The 24,436-nt window shown below is 38.7% G+C and overlaps 1 non-coding gene across 1 annotated transcript; it reads left to right on the top strand.

The window, feature by feature from the left end:
• Positions 1 to 10,425: 10,425 nt before the first annotated feature.
• On the top strand, positions 10,426 to 10,533 carry LOC148573228 (small nucleolar RNA R71). The gene has a single exon (XR_015906115.1). It is a non-coding gene; the product is annotated as a small nucleolar RNA R71 (small nucleolar RNA).
• Positions 10,534 to 24,436: the final 13,903 nt, after the last annotated feature.

Genomic DNA, 24,436 nt, shown 5'->3' on the forward strand with positions numbered 1-24,436 from the left:
TGATTTTGTTATTATGGAATTTTAATAAAAAATTATTTATTTAGCAAGATAAAAATAATAGTAAAAATTATATTTTTAAAAGATAAAAAATATCATTTTTATTCGGTAAAAACGGTAGTTAAAAAATGCCATTTTAAACGAAAAAGATGTCATTAAATCTTGGTAAAAATGGCATTTAGAAATGCCATTTTAAACGAAAAGGATGCCATTAAATACAGGTAAAAACGGCGGTTATAAACGTCATTTTTAATGAGAAGGATACCATTAAACCCAGGTAAAAACGGCGGTTATAAACGTCATTTTTATCGAAGAGTATGCCATTAAACCCAGGTAAAAACGGCGGTTACAAACCGCCATTTTAAACAACAACAAAACCGCCGTTTTATTTGGTTAAAATGGCGGTTAAAAACAGCCATTTTAACCGCAAAAAAACCGCCGTGTTATCCACTGGTTATTACGGCGGTTTTCAGAAAACCGCCGTAATAACCAGAATGGCGCCCAGAATTCCGGCGTTTCTTGGAGGCGCCATAACCGCCGTAATAACCAGAATGGCGCCCAGAATTCCGGCGTTTCTTGGAGGCGCCATTTTCGGCAATAATGGCAGTTGTAACCGCCGTAATTACCTTAAAAAACCGCCATTTTAACCCTTTTTTTTGTAGTGTTCAGACCAGAAATATATGATTTAGTGTTGTATTTGATAGTTAAAAATTAGAACTAAAATTTTAATTTTTAGACATAAAATTTTAGTTTTTTTAATATTTTTAAAAAATAGAAACACAATAAATTAAAATTTTTGGGAGACAAGAACTGAATTTTTATTAATTGGGTTATGTTAGATAACCAATGATTTTTTTTGAATAATTAACGAGTTCTAAAATTAGTCCAATTCAAATAAGACACACTACATTCCAAATTACTCACCTAAATCTTAATATTAGAATAACCATTCGCACACCTAATGAATTGAACATCCCATATATCTATTATTCACATTGTTTAATATTTTCATTATCTACCTATATTTTTCCTAATTATATTAAGGTGGAAACTCATGTGCAGTTAACTTCACATGAAGTTGCACACAAAGTTGATAAATGAGAGCCACTTATCTAACGGCTCTCAGAGAGCAGTAGAGAAAAGATTTGTGTGTATTTAAGTTGTATAAAATGATACAATATAAAAAGGTATTTATAGGTGTTAAGAAAATCGAAATAATAAAGACATAATATCCTATAATAAATATCTAAATATGCTAAATAATTCTAATAAATACTAATTAATCATAATATATTCTAACAGACTGCTCCTGAATTTTCACCTTATATTAAACTTGACAAAATGAATGAATAAGTTAAAAAAAATTAAAGAATAAAGTGAAGCAAACATATATTAAATTGTCCATGTACTCATTTAAAAGATACCATAATAGTCATATTTAATACCTAAAAAAATTATCTAAATAGAGAATGAACACAAATAGAATTTGATCAAAATGTAAAATAAAAGTATTTTAATAGATTACATCTATTGATGACAAGTCATCCTAACCTAGTTTTATTAGTCTTTTTCTTTAATTTTCAATAGGTTTTATGCACTTTCTTGGGCCACAAGTAAGCCATTTGGGTGGAATTTCATGTTTCCTTAGATTCAATCAACCATGGATGAATTGATACATTTTCATGAGTTTTGTGCCATAATTGCTTAGATGACAAGAAAAAGAATAACCCTCATGATTTTAGCATAGCTTTGATGCAATTGTTGATTGATGATAGGTGGAATAAAGCTTGGAAGAAGGTTGAAGAAAAGGGGATAGCAAGGGGCAAGAAGAAGCACTCACGTTTGAGCTCAAGTTTGCCTTAAACTTGGACTCAAACGTGAGGAAGAGAGCAATCACACCCTGGAGGCATACCAAGTTTGCGCCAACGTTTGCCTCAAACTTGAGGTCAAACGTTGGCGCCACAAGAACAAGCAAAAGCACCCCTGAAGCATGGCAACGTTTGCGCCAACGTTTGCCTCAAACGTGAGGTCAAACGTTGGCCACCTTTTAGCATGGAAGAGCACCCCTGCTTGATGGTTTAATTGAGCCACGTTTGCGCCAACGTTTGCCTCAAATGTTAGGCCAAACGTTGGCTAGAAGAGCTGCTTGGGAAGGGCCACGTTTGAGCTCACGTTTGACCTCAAACGCTGGCTCAAACGTGGATGACAGCAACTTGGCCGAGCTGCATAATGTCACACACGAAGACGTTTGAGTCAACGTTTGCCTCAAACGTTGACTCAAACGTGAATGGTTCATGGTCCGGTTCACAAGTGGATTTCTTCCCAACACCAAGAGCAATCAACAGAGGCTATTATCAACCCAATTCCATCAAGGCCAAGGCCTAATTCAAGGCTTGAAGATCATTAGAAGAAAGTGTATAAATAGAAGTTAGTTTGATTTAGGAGAGACATCAACTTTTACTTTCGAATTTACACCTCTTGGAGGATTTTACTTACTGTAACTTGGATCTGGGAGGAGAATTGAATTCTCTTCCTCTTTGGTTTTCTAATTTTCTTTACTGCAATTCTTGCTTGAGTCTTGGGTGTTGAGAATTGAGGAAATTCTGTCTCAATCTCACATTGAGATCTCTTTTTGTTGCTTTCACTGCACTATTGGAGAATTGAGATTTGAATTCAAGTTTTCTTACTGTTTTGATCTTTAATTTGTTGCAATTGATTTCTGAATTGGATCAAGGAAGGTAGTGAGATCTAGACTTGGTTTTCTAGTCTCTTGACCCCTGAGATCTGAAATTTCCTTTTAATTCTTCTGTTGAACGCTTCTTCAAGCCAATTTATATTTTTTGTTTGAGATCTACTGCAATTAAATTCATCTTTTACTTCCCTGTTTGTTGCAATTTACTTTTCCTTGTTTAATTTCTGCAAATCCAATTCCCAATTTCTTTTATAATTCAAGCAATTTACATTTCTTGCAATTTAAGATTCAGTCATTTACATTTCTTGCAATCTATGTTTCTGCAATTTATATTACTTGCACTTTAAGATTCAGCTCTTTTAATTCTTCTGCACTTTAAATTCTTGTCAATTGCCCCTCTCCCTTTACAATTCATACAATTTAGCTTCTGTCAATTACAAATCACTCAAATCAACTCTTGTTCGCTTGACTAAATCACCCACTAAACTAAAATTGCTCAATCCTTCAATCCCTGTGGGATCGACCTCACTCACGTGAGTTATTATTACTTGATGCGACCCGGTACACTTGCCGGTGAGTTTTGTGTTGGATCATTTTCCACACATCAAGTTTTTGGTGCCGTTTCCGGGGATTGAAATAGATTGACAATGATTAAGTGAAGTGGAGATCTAGATCAAGCACTTTTTCTTTTCTGTTTCTTTAACTTTTGACTAACACGCTAACTGTTTGAATTTTTGCTTAAGCTAACTAACATTTCACTTCAGCCATGGATTGAAGTGTTATTGCCTTTCTGGTGTTGTGTGATTCTTATGCTTTGGTTGTATGTCAGGTACAAGGAGAATTATACCCACTTTTTGTGAACAAGACGAAAGTACCCTCAGAAGATTAAGAAGAGCTGAAAGAGGGAAAAACATTGTTGGAGAAGAGGATTCAGAAGAAGAGTTCCAAGATATGGAGGAACACTTGACAAATCCACCAAATGGAGCAGAAGGAGCAGCCAATAACAACAATAATCCACCACAGAGAAGAGTTTTGGCCTCCTACACATGTGTAGATCCTAGACAGTGTGGGAGTAGCATTCTCACCCCAAATGTTAATTGGTGCACGAAATTGTGATGTCCAGGCTCGAACAATCCCTGGCAACGTGAGCAACTTGGTACGCGTAATCGTGATTACACTTTAATTATGTAAAATTCATGGCTCTTTCTTTCCCTGGCAATGGCGCCAAGAACATGGTGCCAATACCATGGTTCACAACTTCGATACAACTAACCAGCAAGTGCACTGGGTCGTCCAAGTAATACCTTACGTGAGTAAGGGTCGAATCCCACGGAGATTGTTGGTATGAAGTAAGCTATGGTCACCTTGCAATTCTCAGTTAGGCATATATAAATTGATAATGGTGTTTTCGAATAATAAGTAATAGAATAGGGATAGAGGTACTTATGTAAATCATTGGTAGGAATTTCAGATAAGCGAATGGAGATGCTTTTCGTTCCTCTGAACCTCTGCTTTCCTGCTATCTTCATCTAATCAGTCTTACTCCTTTCCATGGCTGGCTTTATGCAAGGGCATCACCGTTGTCAGTGGCTACATCCCCTCCTCTCAGTGAAAAACATGCTCACATGCTCTGTCACAGCACGGCTAATCATCTGTCGGTTCTCGATCATGCTGGAATAGGATTCACCCTCCTTTTGCATCTGTCACTAACGCCCAGCAATCGCGAGTTTGAAGCTCGTCACAGTCATTCAATCATTGAATCCTACTCGGAATACCACAGACAAGGTTTAGACTTTCCGGATCCTCTTGAATGCCGCCATCATTCTAGCTTACGCCACGAAGATTCTGGTTAAGAGATCTAAGAGATATTCATTCTAGCTTATTTCATGTAGAACGGAAGTGTTTGTCAGGCACGTGTTCATAGGGGAGAATGGTGATGAGCGTCACACATAATCATCACCTTCATCACGTTCTTGGGTGCGAATGGATATCTTAGAAGCGAAATAAGATGAATTGAATAGAAAACAGTAGTACTTTGCATTAATCTTTGAGGAACAGCAGAGCTCCACACCTTAATCTATGGAGTGTAGAAACTCTACCGTTTGAAAATACAAAAGTAAAAGGTCCAGGCATGGCCGAGATGGCCAGCCCCCTAAAACGTGATCGATAGTCTCCTAAGATGAACAATGGATTAAAACTGAGACCAAAGATGTCTAATACAATAGCAAAGGGTCCTATTTATAATAAACTAGTCACTAGGGTTTACATGAATAAGTAATTGATGCATAAATCCACTTCCGGGGCCCACTTGGTGTGTGTTTGGGCTGAGCTTGAGTGTGGCACGTGTAGAGGTCCTCCTTGGAGTTGAACGCCAGTTTTAGTGCCAGATTGGGCGTTCAACTCTGGTTTTGGCTCCTTTTCTGGCGCTGGACGCCAGATTTGGGTAGAAAGCTGGCGTTGAACGCCAGTTTATGTCGTCTATTTTTGGCCAAAATATGAACTATTATACATTGCTGAAAAGCTCTGGATGTCTTCTTTCCAACGCAATTGGAAGCGCGCCATTTCGAGTTCTGTAGCTCCAGAAAATCCACTTTGAGTGCAGGGAGGTCAGAATCCAACAGCATCAGCAGTCTTTCTTCAACCTCTGAATCTGATTTCTGCTCAAGTCCCTCAATTTCAGCCAGAAAATACCTGAAATCATAGAAAAACACACAATCTCATAGTAAAGTCCAGAAATGTGAATTTAACATAAAAACTAATGAAAACATCCCTAAAAGTAACTAGATTATACTAAAAACATACTAAAAACAATGCCAAAAAGCGTATAAATTATCCGCTCATCACAACACCAAACTTAAATTGTTGCTTGTCCTCAAGCAACTGAAAATCAAATAGGATAAAAAGAAGAGAATATACTATAAATTCCAAACTATCAATGAAACATAGCTGCAATCATATGAGCGGGACTTATAGCTTTTTGCCTCTTGAATAGTTTTAGCATCTCACTTTATCCATTGAGGTTCAGAATGATTGGCATCTATAGGAACTCAGAGTTCAGATAGTGTTATTGATTCTCCTAGTTCAGTATGATGATTCTTGAACACAGCTTCTTTATGAGTCTTGGCCGTGGCCTTAAGCACTTTGTTTTCCAGTATTACCACCGGATACATAAATGCCACAGACACATAATTGGGTGAACCTTTTCAGATTGTGACTTAGCTTTGCTAAAGTCCCCAATTAGAGGTGTCCAGGGTTCTTAAGCACACTCTTTTTTTTTTGCTTTGGACCTTGACTTTAACCGCTCAGTCTCAAGTTTTCACTTGACACCTACACGCCACAAGCACATGGTTAGGGACAGCTTGGTTTAGCCGCTTAGACCAGGATTTTATTCCTTTAGGCCCTCCTATCCACTGATGCTCAAAGCCTTGGGATCCTTTTTATTTGCCCTTGCCTTTTGGTTTTAAGGGTTATTGGATTTTTGCTCTTGCCTCTTGGTTTTAAGAGATTTTGGCTTTTTCTGCTTGCTTTTTCTTTTTCTTTCTATTTCTTTTTTTTCGCCTATTTTTTTTTCTGCAAGCTTTGTTCTTTGCTGATTTTTCTTGCTTCAAGAATCATTTTTATGATTTTTCAGATTATCAAATAACATGTCTCCTAGTCATCATTCTTTCAAGAGCCAACATATTTAACATTCTTAAACAACAACTTCAAAAGACATATGCACTGTTCAAGCATACATTCAGAAAACAAGAAGCATTGTCACCACATCAATATAATTAAGCTAAGTTCAAGGATAAATTCGAAACTCATGTACTTCTTGTTCTTTTGAATTAAAACATTTTTCATTTAAGAGAGGTGATGGATTCATAGGACATTTATAACTTTAAGACATAGTTACTACTACTAATGATCAGGTAATGAAGACACAAACATAGATAAGCACATATCATAGAAAACGAAAAACAGAAGAAATAAGAACAAGGAATGAATCCACCTTAGTGATGGTGGCGTTTCCTTCTTGAGGAACCAATGATGTCCTTGAGCTCTTCTATGTCTCTTCCTTGTCTTTGTTGCTCCTCCCTAATTGCTTTTTGATATTCTCTTATTTCATGAAGCATGATGGAGTGCTCTTGATGCTCCACCCTTAGTTGTCCCATATTGGAACTCAATTCTCCTAGGGAGGTGTTGATTTGCTCCCAATAGTTTTGTGGAGGAAAGTGCATTTGAGGCATCTCTGGGATCTCATGGTGATGAGCTTCATACGCCTCTTGAGCTCCATGAATGGGCTCTCTTGCTTGCTCCATCTTTTTCTTAGTGATGGGCTTGTCCTCTTTAATGAGGATATCTCCCTCTATGTCAATCCCAGCTGAATTGCATAGGTGGCAAATGAGGTGAGGAAAGACTAACCTTGCCATGGTGGAGGACTTGTCAGCCACCTTGTAGAGTTCTTGAGGTATGATCTCAAGAACTTCCACCTCTTCTCCAATCATGATGCTATGGATCATGATGGCCCGGTCTATAGTAACTTCAGACCGGTTGCTAGTGGGAATGATTGAGCATTGAATGAACTCCAACCATCCTCTAGCTACAGGCTTTAGGTCCAATCTTCTTAGTTGAACCGGCTTGCCTTTGGATTCAACCTTCCATTGAGCTCCGTCTACACATATGTCCATAAGGACTTGGTCCAACCTTTGATTAAAGTTGACCCTTCTAGTGTAGGGGCGTTCATCTCCTTGCATCATGGGCAAGTTAAACGCCAACCTCACATTCTCCGGACTAAAATCTAAGTATTTCCCCCGAACCATTGTAACATAGTTCTTTGGATCCGGGTTCTTACTTTGATCATGGTTCTTGGTGATCCATGCATTAGCATAGAACTCTTGAACCATTAGGATGCCGACTTGTTGGATGGGATTTGTTAGAACTTCCCAACCTCTTCTTTGAATTTCATGTCGGATCTCCGGATACTCATTTCTTTTGAGTTTGAAAGAGACCTCAGGGATCACCTTCTTCTTGGCCACAACATCATAGAAGTGGTCTTGATGGGCTTTGGAGATGAACCTTTCCATCTCCCATGACTCGGATGTGGAAGCTCTTGTCTTCCCTTTCCCCTTTCTAGAGGATTCTCCGGTCTTAGGTGCCATCAATGGTAATGGAAAAACAAAAAGCTTATGCTTTTACCACACCAAACTCAGAATTTTGCTCGCCCTCGAGCAATAAAAGAAAGAAAAGATGATGAAGAAGAAGAAATGGAGGAGAGGGAGAGTGGGAAGTGTTTTCGGCCAAGAAGGGTGTAGAGGGGTGTGTTGTGTGAATTTGATGAAGAATGGAGGTCTTTATATAGGGAGGGGAGGGGGGGTTAAGGTTCGGCCATATGGGTGGGTTTGGGTGGGAAATTGGTTTTGAATTTTGAAGGTAGGTGGAGTTTATGAGGTAGGTTTATGGGGAAGAGTGGATGGATGTGAGTGGTGAAGAGGTGATGGGGAAGAGAGTTTGAGGTGATTGGTGAAGGGTTTTTGGGGAAGAGTGTTTATGGGGTTGTGTGAAAGAGAGTGGTGAGAAGAAGTGAGTGGAGGTAGGTGGGGATCCTGTGGGGTCCACAGATCCTGAGGTGTTCAAGGATTTACATCCCTGCACCCATTAGGCATGTAAAAATGCCTTTGCACACAACTCTGGGCGTTCAGCGCCAGGTTGGTGGCCATTTTGGGCGTTCAACGCCCATTTGTGTGCCATTTCTGGCGTTGAACGCCAGAACCATGCCTGTTCTGGCGTTCAGCGCCCAGAAGCTGCCCATTTTGGGCGTTCAGCGCCAGAACCATGCTCTGTTCTGGCGCTGAACGCCAGACAGATGCTCCTCCAGGGTGTGATTTTTCTTCTGCTGTTTTTTTTTATTCCGTTTTCAATTTTTATATTTATTTTGTGACTCCACATGATCATGAACCTACAAAGACATATAACTAAGAAGAATATAGTTAGATAAATAAAAATTGGGTTGCCTCCCAACAAGCGCTTCTTTAATGTCAATAGCTTGACAGTGGGCTCTCATGGAGCCTCACAGATGTGCAGAGCTTTGTTGAGACTCTCCAACACCAAACTTAGAGTTTGGATATGGGAGTTCAACACCAAACTTAGAGTTTGGTTGTGGCCTCCCAACACCAAACTTAGAGTTTGACTGTGGGGGCTCTGGTTGACTCTGCTTTGAGAGAGGCTTTTCATGCTTCCTCTCCATGGTTGCAGAGGGAGATCCTTGAGTTTTAAACACAAGGGAGTTCTCATTCCATTGAAGGACTATCTCACCTCTGTCAACATCAATCACAGCTCTTGCTGTGGCCAGGAAAGGTCTTCCTAGGATGATGGATTCATCCTCTTCCTTTCCAGTATCCAGGACTATGAAATCAGCAGGGATGTAAAGGCCTTCAACCTTTACTAATACGTCCTCTACTTGTCCATATGCCTGTTTTCTTGAAGTGTCTGCCATCTCTAATGAGATTTTAGCAGCTTGCACCCTATAGATTCCCAGTTTCTCTATTACAGAGAGGGGGCATGAGGTTTATTCCTGAACCAATGTCACACAGAGCCTTAAAGATCATGGTGCCTATGGTACAAGGTATTATGAACTTTCCAGGATCCTGTCTCTTCTGAGGCAATGTCAGTTGATCCAGATCACTTAGTTCATTAATGAACAAGGGAGGTTCAACTTCCCAAGTATTAATGCCAAATAATTTGGCATTCAGCTTCATGATTGCACCAAGAAACTTGGCAGTTTGCTCTTCAGTAACATCCTTATTCTCTTCAGAAGAGGAATACTCATCAGAGCTCATGAAGGGCATAAGGAGGTTCAATGGAATCTCTATGGTCTCTAGATGAGCCTCAGAGTCCTTTGGTTCCTCAGAGGGAAGCTCCTTATTGACCACTGGACGTCCCAGGAGGTCTTCTTCCTTGGGATTCACGTCCTCTCCTCTCCTCATAGGTTCGGCCATGGTGCTTATGTCAATGGCCTTGCACTCTCCTTTTGGATTCTCTTCTGTATTGCTTGGGAGAGTACTAGGAGGGATTTCAGTGATCCTTTTACTCAGCTGGCCCACTTGTGCTTCCAAATTTCTAATGGAAGATCTTGTTTCATTCATGAAACTTACAGTGGCCTTAGACAGATCAGAGACTAAGTTTGTTAAATTAGAAGTATTTTGTTCAGAGTTCTCTGTCTGTTGCTGAGTGGATGATGGAAAAGGTTTATTATTGCTAAACCTGTTTCTTCCACCATTATTAAAGCCTTGTTGAGGCTTTTGATCCTTCCATGAGAAATTTGGATGATTTCTCCATGATGAGTTATAGGTGTTTCCATAAGGTTCACCTAAGTAATTCACCTCTGCTATTGCAGGGTTCTCAGGATCATAAGCTTCTTCTTCATAAGAAGCCTCTTGAGTACTGTTGGATGCAGCTTGCATTCCATTCAGACTCTGAGAGATCATATTGACTTGCTGAGTCAATATTTTATTCTGAGCCAATATGGCATTCAGAGTATCAACTTCAAGAACTCCCTTCTTCATAGGCGTCCCATTACTCACAGGATTCCTTTCAGAAGTGTACATGAACTGGTTATTAGCAACCATGTCAATGAGTCCTTGAGCTTCTGCAGGCGTTTTCTTTAGGTGAATGGATCCACCTGCAGAAGTGTCCAGTGACATCTTTGATAGCTCAGATAAACCATCATAGAATATATCCAGGATGGTCCATTCTGAAAGCATGTCAGAAGGACACTTTTTGGTCAACTGTTTGTATCTTTCCCAAGCTTCATAGAGGGATTCACCTTCTTTCTGCCTGAAGGTTTGAACATCAGCTCTAAGCTTGCTCAGCTTTTGAGGAGGAAAGTACTTGGCTAAGAAAGCCGTGACCAGCTTATCCCAAGAGTTCAGGTTATCTCTGGGTTGAGAGTCCAACCAGATTCTAGCTCTGTCTCTTACAGCAAAAGGGAAAAGCATGAGCCTGTAGACTTTAGGATCTACTCCATTAGTCTTAACAGTATCACATATCTGCAAGAATTCAGTTAAGAACTGAAAAGGATTTTCAGATGGAAGTCCATAAAACTTGCAGTTCTGCTGCATCAGAGAAACTAATTGAGGTTTCAGCTCAAAGTTGTTTGCTCCAATGGCAGGAATGGAGATGCTTCTTCCATGTAAATTGGAATTAGGTGCAGTAAAGTCACCAAGCATCTTCCTTACATTATTATTATTTTCGGCTGCCATCTCCTCTTCCTGTTCGAAAATTTCTGAAAGGTTATCTCTGGATTGTTATATTTTAGCTTCTCTTAATTTTTTTCTTCAGAGTCCTTTCAGGTTTTGGATCTGCTTCAACAAGAATATTCTTGTCCTTGCTCCTGCTCATATGACAAAGAAGAGGGCACAGAAAAATAATAATAATAATATGGATCCTTTATACCACAGTATAGGGATCCTTTTGTGAGTGGAAGAAAAGAGGGAGACAAAGAGTGTGATGTAAAGAAAGAAACACAACTGTGAGGATGGCAGAGATGTGAGATGAGATGTTAGTAGATGAATAAATAAATAGAATAAGGTGAGAGAGAAGGAATTTTCGAAAATGATTTTTTTGAAAAAGAGTTAGTAATTTTTGAAAATAGTTTTTGAAAAAGGTTAGTAAAAATTTTTGAAAATTAAGATTTAAAAAATAAAAATTAAAATAATTAATAAATTAAAAAGAAATGTTGAAAAAGGGAGAAGATATTTTCGAAAATGAGAGAGAGAGAGTTAGTTAGGTAGTTTTGAAAAAGTTAAGAAACAAACAAAAAGTTAGTTAGTTAGTTGAAACAAATTTTGAAAAGATAAGAAGTTAGGAGGTTAGAAAAGATATTTTGAAATCAAATTTTTGAAAAAGATAAGATGAGAAGATATTTTTGAAAAGATATGATTGAAATTAGTTTTTGAAAAAGATTTGATTTTTAAAATCACAATTAATGACTTGATTAATAAGAAATCACAAGATATGATTCTAGAACTCAAAGTTTGAATCTTTCTTAACAAGTAAGTAACAAACTTGAAATTTTTGAATCAAAACATTAATTGTTATTGTTATTTTCGAAAATTTTATATAAAAATAAGAAAAAGATTTTTGAAAAATATTTTTGAAATTTTCGAAAATAACTTAGAATTTTGAAAAAGATTTGATTTTTGAAAAAGATTTTGAAAAAGATAAGATTTTCAAATTGAAAATTTGATTTGACTCATGAGAAACAATTTTGATTTTTAAAAATTTTTGAAAAAGTCAACTCAATTTTCGAATTTGATGAGAGAAAAAGGGAAAGATATTTTTTTGATTTTTGAAATTTTTATGAAAAACATGAAAATTATGCAGTGCATGAAAGTTATGGATCAAAACAATGAATGCATGCAAGAATGCTATGAATGTCAAGATGAACACCAAGAACACTTTGAATGTCATGATGAACATCAAGAACATATTTTTGAAAAATTTTTAATGCAAAGAAAACATGTAAGACACCAAACTTAGAAATCTTTCATGTTTAGACTCTAAGAAACGAAAAATGCACATGTAAAACAAGAAAAGACACAAAACATGAAAACATCAAGATCAAACAAGACTTACCAAGAACAACTTGAAGATCATGAATAACACTATGAATGCATGATATTTTCGAAAAATGCAAGATGCATATGCAAGTGACACCAAACTTATGATATGACTCAAGACTCAAACAAGAAATACAAAATATTTTTTGATTTTTATGATTTTCTATTTTTTTTTGGATTTTTATTTTATATTTTTCGAAAATTAAATGAAAAAGAAAAAATAAGGATTCCAAAATTTTTAACATGAATTCCAGGAATCTTGCATTCTTAGTCTAAAGCTTCAGTCCAGGAATTAGACATGGCTCACTAGCCAGCCAAGCTTTCAATGAAAGCTCCGGTCCAAAACACTAGACATGGCCAATGGCCAGCCAAGCTTCAGCATGTAATTCAGACATGACATGCCTGACATACCCTACAGTCGTATAACAGCTGATGGTTGGAAGCCTCAGTCCAAAAGAATTTAGACATGGCTTTACAGCCAGCCAGGCTTCACATGCTTCATGAAACACTAGAATTCATTCTTAAAAATTTTCAATCTAAAAATTTTTTTCGAAAATAGGTGAGAAAATTTTGAAATATTTTTTGAAAAATTTTTGAAAAGAAAACAAAAAGAAAATTACCTAATCTGAGCAACAGGATGAACCGTTAGTTGTCCAAACTCAAACAATCCCCGGCAACGGCGCTAAAAACTTGGTGCACGAAATTGTGATGTCCAGGCTCGAACAATCCCTGGCAACGTGAGCAACTTGGTACGCGTAATCGTGATTACACTTTAATTATGTAAAATTCATGGCTCTTTCTTTCCCTGGCAATGGCGCCAAGAACATGGTGCCAATACCATGGTTCACAACTTCGATACAACTAACTAGCAAGTGCACTGGGTCGTCCAAGTAATACCTTACGTGAGTAAGGGTCGAATCCCACGGAGATTGTTGGTATCAAGCAAGCTATGGTCACCTTGCAATTCTCAGTTAGGCAGATATAAACTGATAATGGTGTTTTCGAATAATAAGTAATAGAATAGGGATAGAGGTACTTATGTAAATCATTGGTAGGAATTTCAGATAAGCGAATGGAGATGCTTTTCGTTCCTCTGAACCTCTGCTTTCCTGCTATCTTCATCTAATCAGTCTTACTCCTTTCCATGGCTGGCTTTATGCAAGGGCATCACCGTTGTCAGTGGCTACATCCCCTCCTCTCAGTGAAAAATATGCTCACATGCTCTGTCACAGCACGGCTAATCATCTGTCGGTTCTCGATCATGCTGGAATAGGATTCACCCTCCTTTTGCGTCTGTCACTAACGCCCAGCAATCGCGAGTTTGAAGCTCGTCACAGTCATTCAATCATTGAATCCTACTCGGAATACCACAGATAAGGTTTAGACTTTCCGGATCCTCTTGAATGCCGCCATCATTCTAGCTTACGCCACGAAGATTCCGGTTAAGAGATCTAAGAGATATTCATTCTAGCTTATTTCATGTAGAACGGAAGTGTTTGTCAGGCACGTGTTCATAGGGGAGAATGGTGATGAGCGTCACACATAATCATCACCTTCATCACGTTCTTGGGTGCGAATGGATATCTTAGAAGCGAAATAAGATGAATTGAATAGAAAACAGTAGTACTTTGCATTAATCTTTGAGGAACAGCAGAGCTCCACACCTTAATCTATGGAGTGTAGAAACTCTACCATTTGAAAATACAAAAGTAAAAGGTCCAGGCATGGCCGAGATGGCCAGCCCCCTAAAACGTGATCGATAGTCTCCTAAGATGAACAATGGATTAAAACTGAGACCAAAGATGTCTAATACAATAGCAAAGGGTCCTATTTATAATAAACTAGTCACTAGGATTTACATGAATAAGTAATTGATGCATAAATCCACTTCCGGGGCCCACTTGGTGTGTGTTTGGGCTGAGCTTGAGTGTGGCACATGTAGAGGTCCTCCTTGGAGTTGAACGCCAGTTTTAGTGCCAGTTTGGGCGTTCAACTCTGGTTTTGGCTCCTTTTCTGGCGCTGGACGCCAGATTTGGGTAGAAAGCTGGCGTTGAACGCCAGCTTACATCATCTATTTTTGGCCAAAATATGGACTATTATACATTTCTGGAAAGCCCTGTATGTCTTCTTTCCAACGCAATTGGAAGCGTGCCATTTCGAGTTCTGTAGCTCCAGAAAATCTACTTTGAGTGCAGGGAGGTCAGAATCCAACAGCATCAGCAGTCCTTCTTCAACCTCTGAATCTGATTTCTGCTCAAGTCCCTCAATTTCAGCCAGAAAATACCTGAAATCATAGAAAAACACACAATCTCATAGTAAAGTCCAGAAATGTGAATTTAACATAAAAACTAATGAAAACATCCCTAAAAGTAACTAGATTCTACTAAAAACATACTAAAAACAATGCCAAAAAGCGTATAAATTATCCGCTCATCATTAATGCAAATAACTTTGAACTAAAGCTACAACTCATCACCTTGGTTCAAAATAATTGTTCTTATGGAGGAGGACCACTTGAAGACCCTAACCAACACTTGTCCACCTTCTTAAGGATTTGTGACACTGTCAAAACCAATGGTGTGCACCCTGACAGTTACAAGCTACTGCTATTTCCATTTTCTCTTAGAGACAAAGCCACTCAATGGTTGGAATCCTTCCCAAGAGACAGCATCAACAATTGGGATGATCTAGTAACCAAGTTCCTTGCCAAGTTTTACCCACCTCAAAGAGTTATTAGATTGAAGACTGAAGTGCAAACATTCACTCAAATGGATGCTGAACCCTTGTATGAAGCATGGGAACGATACAAAGCTCTAATCAGGAAGTATCCACCGGGAATGTTCAGTGAGTGGGACAGATTGCAGAATTTCTATGAATGCTTGACATTGAAATCTCAAGAGGCATTGGATTACTCAGCAGGAGGCTCTTTACAACTAATAAAAACGGCAGAGGAAGCCCAAAATCTCATTGATATGGTGGCCAACAACCAGTATTTCTTTGCTCACCAAAGGCAACGCCAACCATCACAAAGGAAAAGAGTGATGGAGTTGGAAGGAGTGGACTCAATCCTAGCTCAAAACAAAATGATGCAGCAGCAAATTCAACAACAATTTGAGCAAATGGCCAAGAGGATTGATAGCCTCCAAGTTGCAGCAGTTAACACAAGCCAACCATCAACCACATGGGGGCAAAATGAAGAAACTCAAGAGGAGCACCAGCAAGAACAAGTCCAGTACATGCACAACCAAAATTCTGGGCCAAATGAAGTCTATGGTGATACTTACAACCCTTCATCGAAGAACCACCCCAACCTCAGATGGGGAGACAATCACAACCAGAACCAACAACCATGGCAGAGGAACTCAAATCAAAACACTTCAAGAAATAACCAAAACCCTTACAGAAAACCCCAAAACAACTACCCCAACTCCAACCATTATCCATCCAATAACCAACTCACCAACCAAAATGCCTACCATCCACCATCCACATCTCACAACCAACCGCAGACATCACCAGAATCTCAAAGAATCACTAACCTGGAAACCTTGATAGATAAAATATGGAAACACCAAGAAATGACAGCTAAGAACCAAGAAGCCTCCATAAAGAATATGGAGAGGCAAATTGGTCAGCTCTCTAAACACCTTGCAACAGAGAGACCATCAAGTTCCCTGCCAAGTGACACAATTCCAAATCCTAAGGAAGAGTGCAAGGTGATACAGTTAAGAAGTGGGAGAGTATTGATGAGTAACAATGACATTACAAAGAAGCAACTGGAGAGTAGCAAGAGGCCAATAAAGGAGGAAAAGCCAACACATGCAGAGGAAGCCAATGATCAAGATGTGATGCCAAACAAGAGCACTGAGAAGCCAAGAAGGAAAGAAGACCAACCAACCACTTTGCAAAAGGGAGAGCTGGTTCCAGGACAGCAGCAAGTGGAGAAGAACTTTACACCTCCATTGCCCTATCCTCAAAGGTTCAGCAAAGAGACTAAGAACCAACACTTCCATAAGTTCCTTGAGACTTTCAAGAAACTGGAGATAAACATTCCACTGGCTGAAGCATTGGAGCAAATGCCTCTGTACGCCAAGTTTTTGAAGGAGCTTATCAACAAGAAAAGAAGTTGGCTGGAGAAGGAGACCGTGTTGCTCACCGAAGAATGCAGCGCTGTACTTCAAAAGGGAATCCCACCAAAGCTTAAAGATCCAGGGAGTTTTATAGTTTCTTGCACCATAGGCAAAATGACATTAGACAAAGTCCTTTGTGATCTTGGAGTTAGTATCAACTTAATGCCTTTATCCATGATGAGGAAGCTAGCTATAGAAGAACTCAAACCCACCAGGATGTCACTAGTCATGGCAGATAGATCAATCAAGACACCTAACGGAATTGTGGAAAATCTGTTAGTGAAGGTTGGGGATTTTATCTTCCCCGCGGACTTTGTAATCCTGGATACTGAAGAGGAAGGAAATAATTCAATCATCATAGGAAGACCATTTCTAGCAACTACAAGAGCTATTATCGATGTAGAAAAGGGAGAGATGATCTTTAGAGTACACAATGAGCAAATGGTCATAAATGTTTTCAAGTCCATGCAGCACCCCCCTGAGCTAGAGGATCACTTGAGAGTGGACATGATAGAGAGCTTGGTGGAAGAAATGTTAGATATTAATCATCATGAGCAGGAAGAGGAAAGTAACCAAGAGACAACAGAAGAGCAAATAGCTGAGATTTCCAATAACAAAGAGGGGAAGCCAGACAAGAAGGAAGAAGTGCAAAAATAAGAATTGAAGCCATTACCCACCCATCTCAAATATGCATTTCTTAGCACATCAGAGAGCTTCCCAGTGATCATAAATTCATCCCTGACAAAAGAGGAAGAAGGAGAACTACTTGATGTACTCAAAGCTCACAAAGATACTTTAGGATGGACCATTGATGACCTGAAAGGCATCAGCCCTGCAGTGTGTATGCATAAGATTCTCTTGGAGGACAATTCCAAGCCAGTAGTTCAACCTCAGAGAAGGCTAAATCCCACAATGAAGGAAGTTGTCCAGAAGGAAGTAATGAAGTTGTGGAATGCAGGGATAATCTTTCCAATATCTGACAGCTCATGGGTAAGCCCGGTTCAAGTTGTACCAAAGAAAGGAGGAATGACGGTCATCACCAATGAGAAAAATGAGTTAATCCCTACTAGAACAGTGACTGGGTGGAGGATGTGCATAGACTATAGAAGATTGAATGATGCCACAAGGAAAGATCATTTTCCTCTTCCATTCATTGATCAGATGCTGGAAGGATTGGCCGGCCATGCCTATTATTGCTTCTTGGATGGGTATTTCGGGTACAATCAAATAGTGGTGGATCCCAAGGACCAAGAGAAGACTGCCTTCACATGTCCATTTGGAGTTTTTGCATACAGGAGGATGCCCTTTGGGCTATGCAACGTCCCAGCCACATTTCAGAGGTGTATGCTCTCCATTTTCTCTGATATGGTCGAAAATTTTTAGAGGTCTTCATGGATGACTTTTCTGTTTTTGGTGACAATTTCAACACTTGCCTGAAACATCTAACTCTTGTCTTGAAACGGTGCCAAGAAACTAATTTGGTTTTGAACTGGGAGAAGTGCCATTTCATGGTACCCGAAGGGATTGTTCTTGGTCACAAAGTTTCAAGAAAAGGGATAGAGGTCGACAAGGCAAAAGTGGAGATCATAGAAAAACTCCCTCCACCAACTAATATGAAATCTGATAGAAGTTTCTTGGGGCATGCAGGATTTTATGGAAGGTTTATCAAGGATTTTTCTAAAATAGCCAAACCCTTGAGTAATTTGCTGATGATCAATAATCCTTTTTTCTTTGATGAAACTTGCCAGCATGCCTTTGAAACTTTAAAAAACAGACTCACAACAGCACCAATAATCACACCCCCGAATTGGGAACTACCTTTTGAACTTATGTGTGATGCGAGTGACATAGCAATTGGTGCTATACTTGGGCAAAAGAAGGGAAACTTGCATCATGTCATATATTATGCAAGTAAGGTTTTGAATGAGGCTCAAAAAAATTACACCACAACAGAAAAAGAGTTGTTGGCTGTAGTTTATGCATTTGACAAATTTAGATCATACTTGATAGGTTCCAAAATTGTGGTTTATACTGACCATGCTGCCCTTAAGTATTTAATGTCAAAACAAGATGCTAAACCAAGACTTATCAGGTGGATATTACTCCTACAAGAGTTTGATATTGAAATAAAGGACAGGAAGGGCACTGAAAACCAAGTTGCTGATCACTTATTGAGGCTACCAAAAGAAACAATTCAAGATGCCTCACATCCTATAAATGAAAGCTTTCCAGACGAACATCTGTTGCAGATCTAACAAGCACCTTGGTTTGCTGACATAGCAAACTACAAAGTGGGGAGAAAGATACCTCAAGAATTCTCTAAGCAACAAGTAAAGAAGCTAATCAATGAAGCAAGAAAGTTCTTGTGGGATGAACCTTTCCTGTTCAAAAGATGTTCTGATGGAGTGATTAGGAGATGTGTCCCTGAGAGTGAAATAAGAGATATACTGTGGCATTGTCATGGCTCAGCCTATGGTGGACATTTTGGTCCAGAAAGAACAGCTGCAAAGATACTGCAGAGTGGATTCTATTGGCCAACTATCTTCAAGGATGCCAGAAAGTTTGTTCACCAATGCAATGAATGCCAGAGAGCAGGAGGATTGACAAGAAGGAATGAGATGCCTTAGAATTTCATTCTGGAAGTAGAATTATTTGATCTATGGGGCATTGATTTCATGGGACCCTTTTCCCCTTCCTATTCTTTCAGATATATTTTGGTGGCAGTGGAGTACGTCTCAAAGTGGGTGGAAGCTATAGCCACAACCACTTGTGATGCACAAATTGTCCTTCAATTCCTTAAGAAGCATATTTTCACTAGATATGGAGTTCCCAAGGGTCTTATCAGCGATGGTGGTGGCCACTTCTGCAACAAACAAATGGAGAAACTCCTCCACAAGTATGGAGTAATCCATAAAGTAGCCACACCATACCATCCTCAGACTAATGGCCAGGCTGAATTAGCAAATCGAGAGTTGAAGAGAATTTTAGAAAAAACAGTGGGAAGCACAAGGAAAGATTGGGCCAGGAAGTTAGAAGATACACTCTGGGCATACAGGACAGCTTTCAAAACTCCCATTGGAAAGTCCCCATTTCAGCTATTATATGGAAAATCTTGTCACCTCCCTGTGGAGCTTGAACACAAAGCCTTTTGGGCTACTAAACTCCTGAATCTCGATTCTCAAGCAGCAGGAGAGAAGAGGTTGCTACAACTAAATGAGTTGGATGAATTTAGGTTAGAAGCCTATGAAAATGCTAAGATATATAAGGAAAAAGCCAAGAGATGGCATGACAGGAAGATTTTGAAGAAAGAATTCAAACCAGGATAGCAAGTACTCCTGTACAACTCACGACTTAAGATTTTCCCCGGCAAGCTTAAGTCCAAATGGACTGGTCCATATTTGGTGACCAAGGTTTTTCCCTATGGAAACCTGGAACTGTTGGATGAAGCAACAAAAAGCCAATTCACAGCAAATGGTCACAGAGCAAAGCTGTACTTAGGAGGACAATGGGACAAGGAAAAGGAAGTTCAGTATCTGAACTGAACAAACACAGAGGATGTCAAGCTAATGACAATAAAGAAGCGCTTGTTGGGAGGCAACCCAACCTAAGGTAGTTTTCTTTTCATAGCTTTTCCAATAAAAATGTTGAATAATTAGGTATGTATTGCAAGGAGCTAAGTTTGGTGTTGCACACCAAAATAATTTAAGGGAGAACGAAGGATTCTAAGTTTGGTGTTCCACCAAAATCTCATTTAAAAGCATGCTCCCACCTCCTGCATAATGCTAGCTCCAAGTAATCAAAAAAATTATTCAACCATTTAATTGCTTTTTAGTTTTGGTTCTGTAACCCTTAGCAAGACCAAAAGAATTCATAAGTGAACAACCTGTTGCATTAGAGACAGTAGCAAGGAATTAAGTTTGGTGTTCCCACACCAAATTAAATCCAAAAGCCACCCTCAATTCATGCATACTAACCAGTCACCTAAGGGCTTGAGAAGCAAGAAACTTCTGAGAATTGTGCAGGGAACTAACCACCATTTGAAGACATTATGCATCATAACTAAAAAGGAGCACAACAGAAGGAAGGACAAAAGAACTGCAAACCAATAGGTTGTACCTATACTTAACTCTTGCTGTTGAGAAATGCTTTGATTTATGTCTTGCTAAAGTGTTCATCTAGTACAAGTGGAATCACTTTGTGCAATAAGTAAGCTAGTCTAAGTATGTGCTTGTGTGTTTACTTTCACTTAACTAAATATATGCTTTGTCCCCTGCATCTTTAATTCAATAAAAGAAATGTTTGGAATATGAAGTAAGATAGTTCTTTGTTAGCTGGAAGTACAATAATAGTAAGTGGTGGTATGTAGGTGTGATTGTGTGGTAGCTCACTTATAGTAAATAACAGGAATAGATTGTCTTCTTTCTAAGTGTAAACTAGCTCACTGTCTATGAATCTCAAAAATAAAAAGTCCTTAGTTGAAAAGAAAAAAATAAGTAGAATGAGAAAAGCCAAAAGTGGCAGCAAAGAAAACAAAAGAGAAAAACAAAAGAAAGCTAAACACCAATAGCTTGAACCTTAGAATATATGCCTGTGGTGTCTTTGTACTAGGATCTGCTTGGATTATTAAGTTCTTTGGAGTGCATCAACACTTGGTAACTTGGGTTAACTAACCTGGGATTATCAACTGAAAATCCACTATTAAAAGCAACTTAGCTACAAGACATTTAGTGACCCAAAGAGGTGCTGGGCATCAATGTTCTAAGAGAAATGTAAGCCAAGTGTTTATAGTGAATAATGTGTTGAGCACAAATAAAGTAAAAGAAAAAGAATTGCTGCACATATGACACTGAGCTGAATGTTACCGAAAAGGAAAATAAAGAGAAACAAACATCAAGGACAAATAAATAATGAGAGGTCATAGCAGTGTGTTAAGTGATGCTTGGAGGAGACTTTCTATGCCTAGATATCCCCATGAGCTACCAATAATACTACGCTAGCAGGAACATTTACTTCCCTTTCATTCTTTCTTCTTAATAATTCTTTTCTTGCTTGGGGACAAGCAAGCTTTAAGTTTGGTGTTGTGATGACAAGTCATCCTAACCTAGTTTTACTAGTCTTTTTCTTTGATTTTCAATAGGTTTTATGCACTTTCTTGGGCCACAAGTAAGCCATTTGGCTGGAATTTCATGTTTCCTTAGATTCAATCAACCATGGATGAATTGATGCATTTTCATGAGTTTTGTGCCATAATTGCTTAGATGACAAGAAAAAGAATAACCCTCATGATTTTAGCATAGCTTTGATGCAATTGTTGATTGATGATAGATGGAATAAAGCTTGGAAGAAGGTTGAAGAAAAGGGGATAGCAAGGGACAAGAAGAAGCACTCACGTTTGAGCTCAAGTTTGCCTTAAACTTGGACTCAAACGTGAGGAAGAGAGCAACCACACCCTGGAGGCACACCAAGTTTGCGCCAACGTTTGCCTCAAACTTGAGGTCAAACGTTGGCGCCACAAGAACAAGCAAAAGCACCCCTGAAGCATGGCAACGTTTGCGCCAACATTTGCCTCAAACGTGAGGTCAAACGTTGGCCACCTTTTAGCATGGAAGAGCACCCCTGCTTGATGGTTTAATTGAGCCACGTTTGCGCCAACGTTTGCCTCAAACGTTAGGCCAAACGTTGGCTAGAAGAGCTGCTTGGGAAGGGCCACATTTGAGCTCACGTTTGACCTCAAACGCTAGCTCAAACGTGGATGACAGCAACTTGGCCGAGCTGCATAATGTCACACACGAAGACGTTTGAGTCAATGTTTGCCTCAAACGTTGACTCAAACGTGAATGGTTCATGGTCCGGTTCACAAGTGGATTTCTTCCCAACACCAAGAGCAATCAACAGAGACTATTATCAACCCAATTCCATCAAGGCCAAGGCCCAATTCAAGGCTTGAAGATCATTAGAAGAAAGTGTATAAATAGAAGTTAGTTTGATTTAGGAGAGACATCAACTTTTACTTTCGAATTTACACCTCTTGGAGGATTTTACTTACTGTAACTTGGATCTGGGAGGAGAATTGAATTCTCTTCCTCTTTGGTTTTCTAATTTTCTTTACTGCAATTCTTGCTTGAGTCTTGGGTGTTGAGAGTTGAGGAACTTTTGTCTCAATCTCACCTTGAGATCTCTTTTTGTTGCTTTCACTGCACTATTGGAGAATTGAGATTTGAATTCAAGTTTTCTTACTGTTTTGATCTTTAATTTGTTGCAATTGATTTCTGAATTGGATCAAGGAAGGTAGTGAGATCTAGACTTGGTTTTCTAGTCTCTTGACCCCTGAGATCTGAAATTTCCTTTTAATTCTTCTGTTGAACGCTTCTTCAAGCCAATTTACATTTTTTGTTTGAGATCTATTGCAGTTAAATTCATCTTTTACTTCCCTGTTTGTTGCAATTTACTTTTCCTTGTTTAATTTCTGCAAATCCAATTCCCAATTCCTTTTATAATTCAAGCAATTTACATTTCTTGCACTTTAAGATTCAGTCATTTACATTTCTTGCAATCTAAGTTTCTGCAATTTATATTACTTGCACTTTAAGATTCAGCTCTTTTAATTCTTCTGCACTTTAAATTCTTGTCAATTTCCCCTCTCCCTTTACAATTCATGCAATTTAGCTTCTGTCAATTACAAATCACTCAAATCAACTCTTGTTCGCTTGACTAAATCACCCACTAAACTAAAATTGCTCAATCCTTCAATCCCTGTGGGATCGACCTCACTCACGTGAGTTATTATTACTTGATGCGACCCGGTACACTTGCCGGTGAGTTTTGTGTTGGATCATTTTCCACACATCATCTATCATCCATAAGATTACAAATTTAGATATTTTAGTTCCTTTCAGTTTTAAATTATACAGTTGATCCCTACATTTTCGGTAAAATTATAAATTAGTCCCTACACTCTAAAAGTTTATAATTGGGTCTCTAAAGAGAATTAAAATTTGCAATTTAATCCCTGCCATTCAAAAAGTGTTTGATTTAATAGAATATTCTCAGAATATTCTCTATTTTGAACATGTGAGCTGCACATGTTTGATAACAGGGACCAATTTGTAATTTTAGTAAAAGTATGGGACCAACTGTGTAATTTAATCATTTGAAGAGACAAAAAACTCTCTAGGCTATCTGAACCTACCTCGTCCCTTCTCAACTCTCTCACTCTCACTTTCTCATTTTCTAAAACGACACCCCAACCCCACCGCTCTCTATCTCTCACCTCGGTTTACCTTCGCTATGCCGGATCCATCGCATTTGTGCTCACGAGTTGGGTCTCGCCTCCTTCCTCCATCTCGCATCTCTCATCCGACAACTCTTTCTTCTCTTCCAATCCCAATACTGAACACCGACGATAAATGGAAGAGAACAATTCCAATCTCAAGCATGCTCAAAGCGAACAATTCAATGTCTAAGAAAAAAATAGCAACAAATCAACACAAAAATAGCAACTCAATTTATTAGTGAATCTGGCGCAGTGATGGAGGCGAGAGGCACGACGATGGTGAGCCGAGGTGAGAGACAGAGAGCGTTGGGGTTAGGGTGCCAATTTGGAAAGTGAGAAAGTGAGAGTGAGAGAGTTGGGAAGGGGTGGGGTGAATTTACATAGCCTAGGGAGTTTTTGGTCATTTTCAAATGGTTAAATTACACGGGTGATTCCATACTTTTATTAAAGTTGTAAATTGGTCCCTATTGTAAATATGTGCAGGTCACATGTTTAAAATAGAGAATATGCTGAGAATATTCTATTAAATCAAGTACTTTTTGAACGACGGAGATTAAATTGTAAATTTTAATTTTTTTTAAAAACCCAATTATAAACTTTTAAAATGTAGGAACCAATTTGCAATTTCACTAAAAATATAGGAGCAACCATGTAATTTAACGTATTAAAAACGCAATCAGGTCCTTAAAGAATTTTGAAATTCTCAACTTTCTAAGAAAAAGACGTGTTAGTCCCTGCGAATATC

Source organism: Arachis ipaensis, chromosome B2, assembly GCF_059453495.1.
Source record: "Arachis ipaensis isolate K30076 ecotype BB chromosome B2, ASM5945349v1, whole genome shotgun sequence".
Lineage (NCBI taxonomy): Eukaryota > Viridiplantae > Streptophyta > Magnoliopsida > Fabales > Fabaceae > Arachis > Arachis ipaensis.